General features: G+C 34.7%; 1 long non-coding RNA gene across 1 annotated transcript; it reads right to left on the reverse strand.

Moving 5' to 3' along the window:
• Window positions 1–3,712: 3,712 nt before the first annotated feature.
• Window positions 3,713–4,532, reverse strand: LOC126892282 (uncharacterized). Its single transcript, XR_007700762.1, has 2 exons — window positions 4,343–4,532; window positions 3,713–4,044 (listed from the first exon to the last, which is right to left on the reverse strand). It is a non-coding gene; the product is annotated as an uncharacterized LOC126892282 (long non-coding RNA).
• Between the last annotated feature and the right edge of the window lie 11,605 nt (window positions 4,533–16,137).

Below are 16,137 nucleotides of genomic sequence, written 5' to 3' on the forward strand. Positions count from 1 at the left end.
CATTATCCATCTAGCAATTCTAGGAGAAGGATTCTTCATGTTATATAACCACTGCAATGAGGAGTGATCTGTAATCACAGTAAAGTCATCACTACCCTCAATATAGCATCTAAATTTTTCAATTGAAAGCAAAATTGCTAATAATTCTTTCTCAGTAGTTGTGTACTTTCGCTGAGCTCTAGTTAAAGTTTTGCTGAAGTAAGCAATAGGATGTTCTAATCCATCATCCTTTTGAAATAAAACACCACCCACACCAGTGTCACTTGCATCACAAGCAAGATAGAAATGCTTGGAAAAATCAGGACTTGCAAGAACAGGAGCTGTTGTAAGAACCTGTTTAATTTTATGAAAAGCTTCATCAGCTTCAGGAGTCCAAGTAATAGGTTGACCTTTCTTCCTGCCTTTCAATAAGTCAGAAATGGGACTGCAAATAGTAGCAAAATTGTTTAAAAACCTACGGTAATAACCAATTAAGCCAATCAACCTACGTATCTGGGTTGTATTTGTGGGTACAGGATATTCCAAAATAGACTGGACCTTACCAGGATCAGTTCTTAACCCTTGATCATCCACTACAAATCCAAGGAATTGCAATGAAGATCTGCAAAACTGGCATTTCTCAAAATTGACAGTGAGATTTGCATCTTTCAAACGTTTGAATAGCATCTTCAAAGTTTTGACATGAGTATCAAAATCTGGAGTTACAACGATAATATCATCAAGATAATAAAAAACATAAGGTTCTAATAAAGGACCTATAACAGAGTCCATGACTCTACACATAGCTTGTGCGCTATTATTAAGACCGAAAGGTAAAACATTAAAACAAAATAAACCTCTATTTTGCACAGAAAAAGCAGTTTTCAATTTGGATTCTTCATCTAAAGGAATTTGATAAAAAGCCTGTTTAAGATCAATAGAAGATATGAACTTAGCATCTCTTACTTTAGAAATAATTGTGTCAATTAAAGGCATAGGATAACTATCAGGAACTGTAATTGAATTAAGTTTCCTACCATCAAAGCAAACTCGATGTGAACCATCTTTCTTTGGTACGAGCCACAATGGCGAAGACCACGGTGTACTAATAGTTAAGGGCTCTATAACTTTGAGTTTAAGCATCTCATCAACTCCAGCATTCAAAACCTTCTGCATAGCAGGAGATAATGGATACTGTCTCTGTTTAATAGGTTTAGCATTGCCAGTATCTATATGATGTGTATACAGATGAGTTCTGCCAATAGAATCTGTAGGACCTATTTCTTTAAAAAGTTTAACAACAGAATTAAGTTGAGATTGCTGAATATCAGAAAGATTTTCAGAACTAATGATAGTATTAACTACACAAGTAGAAAAATTTGTTGCCGTAAAAGAAAAATCAGAGAAGTCCAAAGAGAGTTGAAACGACTGAATAAAATCCATACCTAATATCATTTTATGTGAAATAGAAGGAACTACTAACACTTTAAGTGATTGAGTTTTATTCAATAAAGTAACAGGTAACCAAACATATCCTAAAGTACTCTGTATGTTTCCATCAGCAGTAGTGAGTTGAATTGAAACATCATAATTAAGATTTAAATTAAGCTTTTTAAGTAAAAATAAGGAAGGAGAACCAATTATGCTGACATTACTACCACTATCAAGGAGTGCAGAAATTGTTTCATTACCTATAGAAACAGAAATATATGGTCTATTATCATTATTATGAATATCTAATAAAGGACCAGAATTGAAATGTACTTTTGAATTAGATAAATCACTAGAAGAAACAGAAGTACTAGAAGAAGGTAAAATTTCAGATTGTACTGAAGAAAAAGTAGAAGTAGATTTAGATGGAAGTGGTTTAGAAATGTTTACAGATTTTTGTTCGACCCTTTTTGAAAAGTTTTTCCCGGAATATTCTTGCCTTTGCTCGATGTTCCTGGGACAGACGTTTGACTGCTTTGAGGCATGCTGTCTGCCGAAGCGTGTCCTCGCTGGTCGTTTTTTGAGCACCTCATGCATTCCGCAATAGTTACATCCTTCGAGCCACAACCGAAACAAAACGTTCTCTTGGGTTTTCTACAGACATGGAAATTGTGTCCTTTCACATCACAATTCCAACAAGTTGGGGTTGAACGAAGGGATTCTACAGAAAATTTGCTGCGTGAGGAAATTGCCAAAGCAGATTCAAACTTCTTACAATACTTTGTAAGCTCAGCAACTGACTTAACATCTTGGAAAGCAAGAGCTTTAACATATTCAGGAAGAAGACCATTGATAATTTCATCCACCTTTTCAATATCCGAAATAGATTTGGACGACCGGAGCATCAAAGATTCCATATGGGAAATATATGCAGAAACTGGTTGTCGTGAAAACTGTTCTGTGGAACGTATTTGTTCCCATAAATCTCTTTCATAGTTATAAGGTAAATAAGTTTCTTTTAAAGAAGTAACTAGATCAGCCCATGAATGAAATTTCTTTTGAGAGAAATTATTATGCCACCAAGTAAAAGCAGCACCTTCAAACAAATCACATGCAGAGATGAATAAATCTTCATCTGTGCAGTTCCTTGAAAATTTAAAAATTTCGATCTGTTCCAGAAAAGGGATTAAAGGTTGTTTACCAGAAAATTTTTTGATACCCCATTTATACACGGGAACAGGTTTGGAAGGTGATGTTGAAGATTCCGAACAATTAAGATTAACTCTAGTAGATGTCATGGGTTGGTCTAGATCAGGTTGTTCTACAATATTACATAAAGTACCTTCTAACTTTAACAAATTAAAGCGGATAGCTTTCTTCAACTTTTCTTCCTCTGCGGAAGATGACCGCAAACGAGAAATCCTACCAGACAAATGTTGGAGACGAGAATTGAAGGTTTTATATAGAATATCAGACTTTGTTCCTGTAAATTCAGATATGAGAATCTGAAGTTCAGTATAAGAGGCTAAAGCTTGTTTATAATCAACCTCAAAAGACAAAGGGACCGAAATATCTGAAAAACTGCGGCTACTAGTCTCCTGAGAAAGAAGACCAGTAAGAACTGTACGTTTTTCCTCAATATCATCAGGAGCAGAGACATCCCTAATGTGAAGCTCATATGTCAATTCATTTGTGGTAAGATGTGCAGGTTTCATGTTGAAGAAAAAAAAATTTAATAAAAATCAAAGAAAGAATTCAAAGTACACTATCCACAAAAACTGGTTAAGTTAAAAAAACAGACCATTTAACTCACTATAAAAGTACCATTATAAGAATGAGCAAAAAAATTATGTATAAAACCATCAATGTATTTAATGCAAATTAAATATGCTGAAATATAAGATATATTATAAAAATGGTAATACTCTTTACCCCAAACATTTGAAAAATGGTTAAATATATAGAAAATGCTCAAAAAGTATCAAAAATTTGCAAATACTAAGATGTACTGCAAAACATGAATATAATATGAAAACAGTATTTATTAATGCTTTATTATTTGCTACCGAACTAAAAATCCACAGCTCAAATCCTTGAGTAAGACAATTCAAGTTGGGCGCCAAAAGTGAGGCGATAAACTACCCCAGATAATTGAAATAATACTCGAGAATAATATTTCAATCAACTATGATAGCTATCGTCCACCCTAGACTAGCTCAATCTCCCAAGTTGTGAGTCCACCTTGTCCTAATCAAAAACATGAACAATGAAAATGCAGAATGGAGCAAACAAAACAATAATATTTAACTAATCATGTTTATTTTTCATAAAAGACATAATTAAAGTATCAAAAAAAATAATTTACAAGACCTTGCCGAAACTTTACAGATCAGAGATTATACTTATCGATGGCACTTGGTATCTGTCTGCGGGTTCTTGGTGTCTTGCTGTTGTTCTGCAACGGGCTCTGGCGACGTGGATGTTCTGGCCACCAGGCGTACAGGTGTTGGTTGATGGTGTGGTGTCTATGCTAAATTACTGTAGCATCGCCGGCGATATTGGGGGCTCCAGGTTCAGGGAGTCCTCCCACGAGGTGAAGGGTTGTCCGGTGAAGATTCTTATTTGTCCAGAAAACTAGAATACATACAGGTACATTAGACACCAAGAATAAATGAAAGATATCCTTGCCATTCCAAGAAATAATCCAGAAATGTTGCAGAAAGGCAAGGTTATACAAAATGAATAGTATTAAATAATGTTAGTAGTTAAATAGTTGTGGATTACTACACACATATGAAGATAATAGATAATATAAAAATTTTACCATGTGGTACAACAATAAAAAGTACGAAAAGTAAGGTTAGATAGGAACATAAAAAAGATTACGGATATAGGCTTAGAAAAATGTGTACATTTATATTTAAACACTTACCCCAATTAAGAACGTCTGTTTGAAAATGTGGCTATGAGGCCAGACATTTGCCTTAAGTAGATTTTAGAATTAAAATAAAAAATATTCTTCATTTTGACAAAGAGAAAGGGTTTGACTTGACATTGACAGAGTTCGTGAGTGGGGGCTTAAAATTTGAAACGAGAAACGACAGTGCGAAGTCACTGTCATGAACCACAGAATGATTGAATAAGAATGTGAATTCTGAGATAGAACAAGAATGTTGAGATATGCCTATAAATACCGAAAGAGGACGCCAACCAATTTTTAACGGGAAAAAAGGTAAAACAAATAGAAGAGGATTATTATTAAAGAATTATTAAAGAAAATAGAATAAAATAATTATTTGAAAATAAAATAGCAAAGATGTGACGTTTGTAACGTTACACGGTTCTTATCACTGTCCCCTCATTACGTTACCAAAATACTCTGATTACTTGTCAATTAATTTTCCAGTCAGCTTTCCTTTACCACCGAGTCCTTTCGTGTTTTTTTGCGTGCTCGAAGTCGCGTTCCCATCCGCTTCTGGACATGCCCCACACACTCTTTTTTAACCAAAACAGTTTCGCCATCACATAAGGAGCAGCTTTCAGTATTCCGCCATAGGGTTTTGAATCACCGTCGCCCACATAATTAATAAACCTTACACCAAGGTTCCTGATGGAACAGAGAAACATTTCTACTACCGCATCCACTTCCGACTGTACCAACGTGATTTGCTGAACAATGGTCTGCGTGGGATGCATACCATTCTGCATAATCTGCAGTACCTTTTTTACTTTTCCAGCTTTCACAACCTTTGCAGTAGGAACTAGGATTCCGCCATAGGTTTTTGAATCACCGTCGCCCACATAATTAATAAACCTTACACCAAGGTTCTTGATGGAATGGAGAAACATTTCTATTACCGCATCCGCTTCCATCTTTCCGGCTGTACCAATGTGATTTGCTGAACAATAGTCTGCGTGCGATGCATACCATTCTGCATAATCTGCAGTGCCTTTATTACTTTTCCAGGTTTCACAACCTTTGCAGTAGGAACTTTTTATCATTATATCTAAAACTTTGCCTGTATAATGTCCAATGAGCGAAACGACACCGAACAAAGATGTGAATCCACGCTTATGCCATGTTCCGTCTCCAGAAACTGTTATGTCACTATCTGATTCTGCACCGTGTTTAGCATTTAACACAATTTATTCTTTAACCGCTTTTCTTATAAACAATAGAGGTTTTCTGACAGTCTTCTCCGTCTTCTTCGGTGTTTAAATTTTCTGTTAATACATCAGCTGAGTTTTTGCCCAGTATGTACCACCTCAGTCGATACATAAAATCCAGGTGCTAAGGATGGTTATTGCTGGTCCCCATTCCCTAATGTAAGATAAAAAGTTCTCAATTACGTCCTGGTTCAGCCGTGATGTTAAAATGTAATCTACTTTATAATTGACATGAAGATAATCATATAATTGCTCCAAAGATCTATTTGTTAGCAATATACCTTGTTGGAATGGAATAACAGATGTGTGTTTATCTACAGTCATAGTACCTACAGTACATAGTATGTACGGTTACCTACAGTCATAGTACAGTCAATTATTCTTGATACTTCTGTCAATAATTCTTGTTATCCATAAGGAAAAATTTCCTGTGGCTGGCTGTATACCATTAATTACAAAAATTGAAGAAAAAAATCTTCTGTGTAAAAGGTATATTTATTTAAAACCCCAATAAAGGGCTACATTAAAAAACAGAACGTTTTCGCTCTAAAGAGAGCATCATCAGTGTTCTAAGCAAGCTCTACATGCTATGTCACCAAAAATACATGGGTTAAAACCTTTAAAATGCCGATCAAAAGTCTTACATTGGCGTATTATATATTAAACCCTGGTGATGGGTGAAATTTAAACAAGATATACCTCAAAGCATCATATGACTCCCACGTGCATGTGGGTGGTTGAGATGATTTTTCTGTCTTCACAAAGAGAAAAGTAAAAGCCAGCAATTCTTGATACTTCTGTCAATAATTCTTGACACTTCTGTCAATATTTTTTTTTGGTTTTCCAGATCAGTTTCAAATGCATTTTTTGTTGGGCAATTTCCCGTTAATTTTGATCGAGAGTTAAATAGGTCCAACCAATTATTTATTATTAATATAAAGTCTGAAACCTTTTTCCAAGGCGCATTAACCGGCATCAAATCATTTTTTCACAATATTCAACTGCTTTAGAAACAGAGCGTGATAGTAATTGGACTACAGGTCTAACTTTTTGTCGTTAGGAACCTTTCAATTCAAAATGGTGTTATGTAATTTTATACGCTATTGACAGTTTCGTTGTAGATATTTCAAGCAATTTCACTAAACCAGTTTTGCCAGCCAATCTACCGTCTAACCAAAATCCACTGTTCAACAAATGATTCCTTAAATGTTTCATAAGATGGGACGTATCAAATGTTTTAGGAAAGGCTGCCAGAGGGCCTGCTACAAAAGACGAAGAATCAATAATTCTTAATTTAATACCAAGTATTTCCAGAAGAAACAGCTTTGTCCCTGAATAATAAGTAAAAGGCGTAATTGTATTTTCCACACAGTACTTCAAAATGTAATTCTTGGAATTATGAGCTATCGCTGTGTACCCTCTATGTTTCTCGGAAATTAACCATCTACAGAACTCTTCGTTATATTTAAAAACAAATTTCTTTCCCTCAAAATCGTGGGCAATTATCAAATTTGGAACGTGTATACCAGTGTCTTCTATTGTCTCGTAGCCGATGAATATATATAAAAAAATTCCAGTGTTTTCTTATACAGTAAAAAATATAAATAGTTTTAAGTGCATTATAGTGCCATTAATGCATTGAAAATGGTGGGGGGTAAACACAATATATACAATTCCAAAACTGAAATAGCCATCAGAGGGGTTGACTTCCTGAGTAAATCCTTCAACCACATAAAGATTTTTCATATAAACCAAAGAACCATCTCTATAGAATTGCAATTGGCACAAATCACCTACCCCATAGTTCGGGCCTAGCCATACCTCTCCACCGAACAATAAATCGTTTATGCTGAATTGAAAACGTACAAAACTGTCCACTTGTGTGTACTCCAACAAATTAACTTTCACATGTGAAAAATTTGCAGCAGTAATATTTATTTGAATTAAAGTTTCGCACTCTGCCATTGTATAGAGCAACTAGTCTAGTATTCACCTTTCAATTCAAAATGGTGTTGTGTAATTTTATACGCTATTGACAATTCCGTTGTAGATATTTCAAACGATTTCACTAAACAAGATTTGTCAGTCAATGTACCGTCTAACCAAAACCCACTGTCCAACAAATGATTCATTAAAAGTTATGGGGTACATGTGCAAAAAAATATTTTTAATAAATCATCCGTGTTCCAATGAAACAATTCTTATTATATTACCGTTTTGACTTAATTCTTATTATAGCCGATATTCATGTTTGACCATAATAACATATTGCCCGTGCCCATGTCACTTACGATACCAACAACTACAAATCCAGCATCATTAATGCTAATGTTTGTAATGTTCATAGTTTTAAAATTTTTTATAAAATTTTAACCACTCTGAAAAAACACCAATAGACTCTAACCAGACTCTAGAACCAGACAAAAACAGCTATAACGCAGAAAAGAATCACCTAAAAAATCAGCCATTACATCTGGCATACTACAGCCGTAAAATAGTTTGATACAATTTTCAACACAAAAAGCACGCACATAGTAATATTCCCAAACTGACAAGTACGTGAACGTGTTCCTGTTTTAAGGACATGATGACATTGAACGAATCTAAACATGTTAGCTTGCAACCCCCTTGTAATTGATATCTTATGATATGAAATATATCATTTTTCAACAACAAACAATAAAACCTTTTTTGGCCTGAGGATGTCACGCCACTTTTAGACAAATAAACATACACGATAGTGAGTATTTGCTTTGTTCAGTTCAACGATGGATTCAGACGAGGAAGGCCTCTGTTGAAGTTTTCTCTGATATATATTTATAATACATTAAAATATGTATACAATAAAATGTAACTAGAGCAAATATTGCTTACCGGATTTATTCTTTTCGATAGGGTTGCCTTTTTTAAAATCAGGAACAAATAGTTCACATATCTCGTCCCATGCTTTTCCTTTCAATATCTTATTGCTATACTCTTGGGTTTTTGTATCCCATATAACTGGTCTGTTTTGAACTTCAATTAAAAATCTTTCGCAATCAAAAGATATTTTTTCGTCTTCACGGTGTAAGCACTCGTATCATACTGCGGCAGCTACAAAAGTGGTCTCTGAAAAAGTTTTGCGGCTAGTGGATGCCACTACGATTTGTGTACAGGGGTTAAAAAATGCTGATACTATAATATGGTATCAGTGGGCGTTTATGTTGATTTTATTGCAAAAATTAAAACTAAAATTACATATTGCTAAATAAAAGTTACATACGAAATGCTGCAAAACCATTAACACTTAATCTCACGTTACATTTTTGGCACATTATTCGGCCAAAAGATTTACATTCCGTACCTGCGAAGAAACTACGAAATGATTTATATACCTTCAAACCGTACATCTGGGAATATGTTCTTGTTAAGAGTAATTATTCCAACTCTTTTTGGAGCCGTACCGTACTTGTTCAAATAAACCTGTACCATGTCCCTTCTAAAATCTAGATGAAAATGCTATAAAAACAATAATTTTTACTGATTATCAATCTTTTTCACTTTTCTCAGCAAATATTGGCGGCTGTAGATTTACTAATACACAGCGTATACATATTATGTATTATGTCATCGACTTTGCCAAACAAATATTCAGGTATTTTATTTAAAATATCAATAAGTCCTCAGCCGTTGTATTATTCTTCCAACGTCTATCTATATAGTATAAGTTTGTTAAGTTGTTTCTTAAGAAAATTCTTTTTTTATTTCTAAAACAAGCTGGCATAATGAATATCTTTTTGCCTTGACTGTCAATCATGGTTTGGATATCTGACAATCATTTATCTGCCAATACTACATCCCGTTCTTCGGTAGTAGGCTTAATGAATCTTTGTGTACGAACGTACACAATGAAGTGAGTGGTATAATTTTTTAAGGAATACTCGACTAGCTGATTGCTCACGAAACGTGTAAGCTTGTTTTTATTAAAAACTGAAATAATAAATAAATTAAATGTTTGGGGTAATACTGTATCGGGACCTTCAATTGATTGTTCTATGGATTCATTTTAGGCGACTTTATTTTGTTTCTTGCAGTTCTTATAATAGAAGATTCTTCGCAACGGGGTTCTTGAATATTATTGATTTCAGAATTCTTGCATAGTTGCCAAATGATTTCTTGTTATGGTTTGCCAACGGCTTGGATCCAACCCATGTCATCAAAACTGTGACTAGTTTTGTGATTTTGTAACGGTAATAGTAGATATTTAGTCGTTACTGTAAACTGTTCTATTATAGAACCAGAGGCAAGTTTATTTGATGGTACCGATAAAACTCCTGCAGGTGTAAGTGACATTGGATAAGCTGTCAATTCATGCTTGAAAATGTTCTCATAATGTATTTCTCTTCTGACTGACCTGTCTGCTGGTATTTTCTGCAAAAATTCTTGGTCACACCGAGAAAACAATTTCTTTTCTCCTAAAACAGTGCTTTTCGATCTGTGGGTCGTGACCCTTAGGGTGATCGCGAAGCCGTACTTGGGGGGGGTCTCCGGCTGAAAGAAAAAGTTGAGGTTATTACACAAAAAAAAAGCACAATAATTGTAGTGGGAAGGATAAGCTTCTTTATTATTTAAAAGTTTATCAAATAGTAGTTTTTTTTGAAACGTATATAATCAAATCATTTTCTAATTGCAGTCTATTTGTCCTTTTAGTTTTTTCAACTCTGGATATTTGCGTTTTCTTTTCATATAAAATACGTGGACACTTGGCGAATAAAATTTCATTTTAAGCATGCCTTCAGTAGCTAAATCTAGAAGACATTTATTCATTTTTGTGATGACGTCCTTCAGATCTACTGATTTTCCAAAAAATGGTTTAAAGTCCCTAGATCCCCATTTCTAATGAGGGCCGCCACATTTTTTCCTTATCTGGACCCATCTACCGTATGACGTTATTTTTTTGTTCGGTTCTATAAAATAATAAATGAGTAATTTTAAAATTTGTATAAATAAAATACAACCTAGGTGGGCTGTATATGGGCCCAACCTAGTTTTCCAGGAAATCTATTTCGTTTCTCGGGGTTCTTACCACCGCCATGTTTTTGTAACCATCCCCTTAATCACAAGAATGTATTAGCAGTGGTGTCGTTGTCTCTAATAGCAGGATGATCATATTTTCCGATGCTTGCATTATATACAATATTGGATATCAAATGCTCCACCATATTTTGAGCATAGCTTGAACTCAGAGCTTCTAACTTCAATGCAACATATTCCCCAAAAATATTAAATCTATTGCGAGGGTTCTTAGCTTCAACTTCTTCCAACAGATTAGATTTCTTCTCTTGCCCTTGGTCAGGAATGGTTGCCCTTCTTTTTGGGTCTTGCCTATTTTGTATAATTTGGAACAATGTTGAAGAATGCCCTGGTTGTTGATCCACTGGTTGTGGTTCCAGTACTGGTTGGGATGCTATATCGTCTATATTTTCTCCTTAATTGATTGATTTAAAGCATCTTCTACTTCAGTGCTTTGTTATGAATCAGAATTACAAGCTTCATTTAATCCTTTTTCTTCATCTGCAGAAGTCCTAGGTTCATGTTTGTCTGCTAAAAAAAGAAGAGATTGGTAGGCAAACCACTTTGGAGTCTCACAAGCCGTAGCTCCAGATTTAGTCTCTTTTTTAATTTTCTTTTTCTCTCGGAAAAATTGCGAAGTCAAATTTTTTATCTTTCTCCGTATTTCGAGTTCATGTATCCTCATAAAATTACTAATACTCTTCCAAGAAGCCTTTTTCTTAACTTCATCTTCAAAATTTTTATCAGTTGAATCCCATCTATTTCGTTTCTTTGATTCGTTTCTCGAGGTTCTTACCACCGCCCTGTTTTTGTAACCATCCCCTTAATCACAAGAATGTATTAGCAGTGGTGTCGTTGTCTCTAGTAGCAAGATGATCATATTTTCCGATGCTTGCATTATATAAAATATTGGATATCAAATGCTCCACCATATTTTTAGCATAGCTTGAATTCAAAGCTTCTAACTTCAATGCAACATATTCCCCAAAAATATTAAATCTATTGCGAGGGTTCTTAGCTTCAACTTCTTCCAACAGATTCGATGTCTCCTCTTGCCCTTGGTCAGGAATGGTTGCCCTTCTTTTTGAACCTTGCCTATTTTGTATAATTTGGAACAATGTTGAAGAAGTCCCTGGTTGTTGTCCCACTGGTTGTGGTAGACAAGCTATTGCGTCTATTTCAAGAAAACTAAGACATTTGAAGATGAAGTGCCCATAATTCCTGTAAAAAGATCTACAGTTTTCCAGTTACCGCCTATACATGTAAGAAAAACCAGTACTTAATGACCATTTGCCGATATGCTCTGTCAGCAATAGAAATTCTAATCCCGTTGCCTAAACCTTTTGGATGCACTAATAAGACGAGATTCTTTTGTACAAAATGTATATGTGTATTTCTCCTGAACCAGAATGTTTTTTCAGTTTCATACTTAAATTATATGAAAGCTAAGTCCTGATGTCCATTATGCTGGCCCTGTTATATTATGTCTGTCAAATAATTTTTTTATAGTTTTTATAGATTTTCGTTTATTGTTTTCACAAATGAGGAGAGAAAATAGAAAATATTGTTAAAATAATAAAAACTTTTTTCTTGGGGCTGAAGAGGATAAATCAATTAACATCTCTGTTAATTCAATGGTCCATACCACCGTCATGTTTTTGTAACCATCCCCTTAATCACAAGAATGTATTAGCAGTGGTGTCGTTGTCTCTAGTAGCAGGATGATCATATTTTCCGATGCTTGCATTATATAAAATATTGGATATCAAATGCTCCACCATATTTTGAGCATAGCTTGAATTCAAAGCTTCTAACTTCAATGCAACATATTCCCCAAAAATATTAAATCTATTGCGAGGGTTCTTAGTTTCAACTTTTTCCAACAGATTAGATGTCTCCTCTTGCCCTTGGTCAGGAATGGTTGCCATTCTTTTTGAGTTTTGCCTATTTTGTATAATTTGGAACAATGTTGAAGAAGTCCCTGGTTGTTGTCCCACTGGTTGTGGGAGACAAGCTAGTGCGTCTATTTCAAGGAAACCAAGACATCTGAAGATGAAGTGCACATAATTCCTGTAAAAAGATCTACAGTTTTCCAGTTACCGCCTATAGATGTAAGAAAAACCAGTAATGACCAGTCGCCCATATGCTCTGTCAGCAATAGAAATTCTTATCCCGTTGCCTAAACCTCTTGGATGCACTAAGAAGACGAGATTCTTTTGTACAAAATGCAAAATTTATATGTGTATTTCTCCTGAACCAGAATGTTTTTTCAGTTTCATACTTAAATTATATGAAAGCTAAGTCCTGATGTCCATTATGCTGGCCCTGTTATATTATGTCTGTCAAATAATTTTTTATAGTTTTTATAGATTTTCGTTTATTGTTTTCACAAATGAGGAGAGAAAATAGAAAATATTGTTAAAATAATAAAAACTTTTTTCTTGGGGCTGAAGAGGATAAATCAATTAACCTCTCTGTTAATTCAATGGTCCATACCACCGTCATGTTTTTGTTACCATCCCCTTAATCACAAGAATGTATTAGCACTGGTGTCGTTGTCTCTAGTAGCAGGATGATCATATTTTCCCATGCCTGCATTATATAAAATATTGGATATCAAATGCTCCACCATATTTTGAGCATAGCTTGAATTCAAAGCTTCTAACTTCAATGCAACATATTCCCCAAAAATATTAAATCTATTGCGAGAGTTCTTAGCTTCAACTTCTCCCAACAGATTAGATGTCTCCTCTTGCCCTTGGTCAGGAATGGTTGCCTTCTTTTTGAGCCTTGCCTATTTTGTATAATTTGGAACAATGTTAAAGAAGGCCCTGGATGTTGATCCACTGGTTGTGGTTCCGGTACTGGTTGGGATGCTATATCGTCTATATTTTCCTCTTTTATTGATTGATTTAAAGTATCTTCTACTTCAGTGCTTTGTTCCGAATCAGAATTATAAGCTTCATTTAATCCTTTTTCTTCATCTGCAGAAGTCCTATGTTCATGTTTGTCTGCTAAAAAAAGAAGCGATTGGTAGGCAAACCACTTAGGAGTAGTTCCAGATTTAGTATCTTCTTTAATTTTCTTTTTCTCTCGAAAAAACTGCGAAGTCAAATTTTTTATCTTTCTCCGTATTTCTAGTTCGTGTATCCTCATAAAATTACTAATACTCTTCCAAGAAGCCTTTTTCTTAACTTTATCTTCATAATGTTTATCAGTTGAAACCCATAAAACACTATGGTAGTGAGATAAATCAATTAACATCTCTGGGAGTTCAATGGTCCATACCACCGCCATGTTTTTGTAACTATCCCCTTAGTCACCAGAATGAATTAGCAGTGGGTCGGTGTCTCTAGTAGTAGGATGATCATATTTTCCGATGCTGGCATTATATAAAATATTGGATATCAAATGCTCCACCATATTTTGACCATAGCTTGAATTCAAAGCTTCTAACTTCAATTCAACATATTCCCCAAAAATATTAAATCTATTGCGAGGGTTCTTAGCCTCAACTTCTTTCAACATATTAGATTTTTCCTCTTGCCATTGGCCAGGAATGGTTGACTCCTCTTGGTTGCCTGATAGGCAAGGCTCCTTTTTGAGCCTTGCCTATTTTGCATAATTTGGAACAATGTTGACGGCCCTGGTTGTTGATCCACTGGTTGTGGTTCCGGTACTGGTTGGGATGCTATATATATATATATATATATATATATATATATATATATATATATATATATATATATATATATTAATTAAACGAAAAGATTTCTCTGGTATACAGAAGAAATCTTTTCCGTAGCGGACGCGAAAATGTAAATTTCAAAGTCTTCATAAAAGACGATGAACGACAAAAGACACCTCTTTGTGTCACAGATTTGTCTACAAAGCCACGTTATTCGCTACACATTCGTCAATAACGGAGAAGAACCGTGATATGAAAGGAAACGGCAATTGCATTTTATTTCACTTCGACCACCACCGATATTCTACACGACGTGTTTCGAGCTCATGTCAAGCTCTCGTCAGGAACATCTAGGTGGATGGTCGAAGTGTAAGAAAATGCTTTTGGCCTTTCTGGTAATAATAAAATAACCAGACTTCAGTACACTTGGTACGACATCTATATTAATTAAACGAAAAGATTTCTCTGGTATACAGAAGAAATCTTTTCCGTAGCGGACGCGAAAATGTAAATTTCAAAGTCTTCATGAAGACTTTGAAGACTTTATGAAGACTTTGAAATTTACATTTTCGCGTCCGCTACGGAAAAGATTTCTTCTGTATACCAGAGAAATCTTTTCGTTTAATTAATATAGATGTCGTACCAAGTGTACTGAAGTCTGGTTATTTTATTATTACCAGAAAGGCCAAAAGCATTTTCTTACACTTCGACCATCCACCTAGATGTTCCTGACGAGAGCTTGACATGAGCTCGAAACACGTCGTGTAGAATATCGGTGGTGGTCGAAGTGAAATAAAATGCAATTGCCGTTTCCTTTCATATCACGGTTCTTCTCCGTTATTGACGAATGTGTAGCGAATAACGTGGCTTTGTAGACAAATCTGTGACACAAAGAGGTGTCTTTTGTCGTTCATCGTCTTTTATGAAGACTTTGAAATTTACATTTTCGCGTCCGCTACGGAAAAGATTTCTTCTGTATACCAGAGAAATCTTTTCGTTTAATTAATATAGATGTCGTACCAAGTGTACTGAAGTCTGGTTATTTTATTATTACCAGAAAGGCCAAAAGCATTTTCTTACACTTCCACCATCCACCTAGATGTTCCTGACGAGAGCTTGACATGAGCTCGAAACACGTCGTGTAGAATATCGGTGGTGGTCGAAGTGAAATAAAATGCAATTGCCGTTTCCTTTCATATCACGGTTCTTCTCCGTTATTGACGAATGTGTAGCGAATAACGTGGCTTTGTAGACAAATCTGTGACACAAAGAGGTCTTTTGTCGTTCATCGTCTTTTATGAAGACTTTGAAATTTACATTTTCGCGTCCGCTACGGAAAAGATTTCTTCTGTATACCAGAGAAATCTTTTCGTTTAATTAATATAGATGTCGTACCAAGTGTACTGAAGTCTGGTTATTTTATTATTACCAGAAAGGCCAAAAGCATTTTCTTACACTTCGACCATCCACCTAGATGTTCCTGACGAGAGCTTGACATGAGCTCGAAACACGTCGTGTAGAATATCGGTGGTGGTCGAAGTGAAATAAAATGCAATTGCCGTTTCCTTTCATATATATATATATATATATATATATATATATATATATATATATATATATATATATATATATATATATATATATATATATATATATATATATATATATATATATATATATATATATATATATATATATAGAGAGAGAGAGAGAGAGAGAGAGATTTAATGAATTGAATTGAACCGACTCCAAATTGCATTGTCTTTCTAATAATTGAGTCAATTTCCTATAAGTAGGAATGTCACAGTTCCGACTATTTT

This window comes from Diabrotica virgifera, chromosome 9 (genome assembly GCF_917563875.1).
Source record: "Diabrotica virgifera virgifera chromosome 9, PGI_DIABVI_V3a".
Taxonomy (NCBI): Eukaryota; Metazoa; Arthropoda; class Insecta; order Coleoptera; family Chrysomelidae; genus Diabrotica; species Diabrotica virgifera.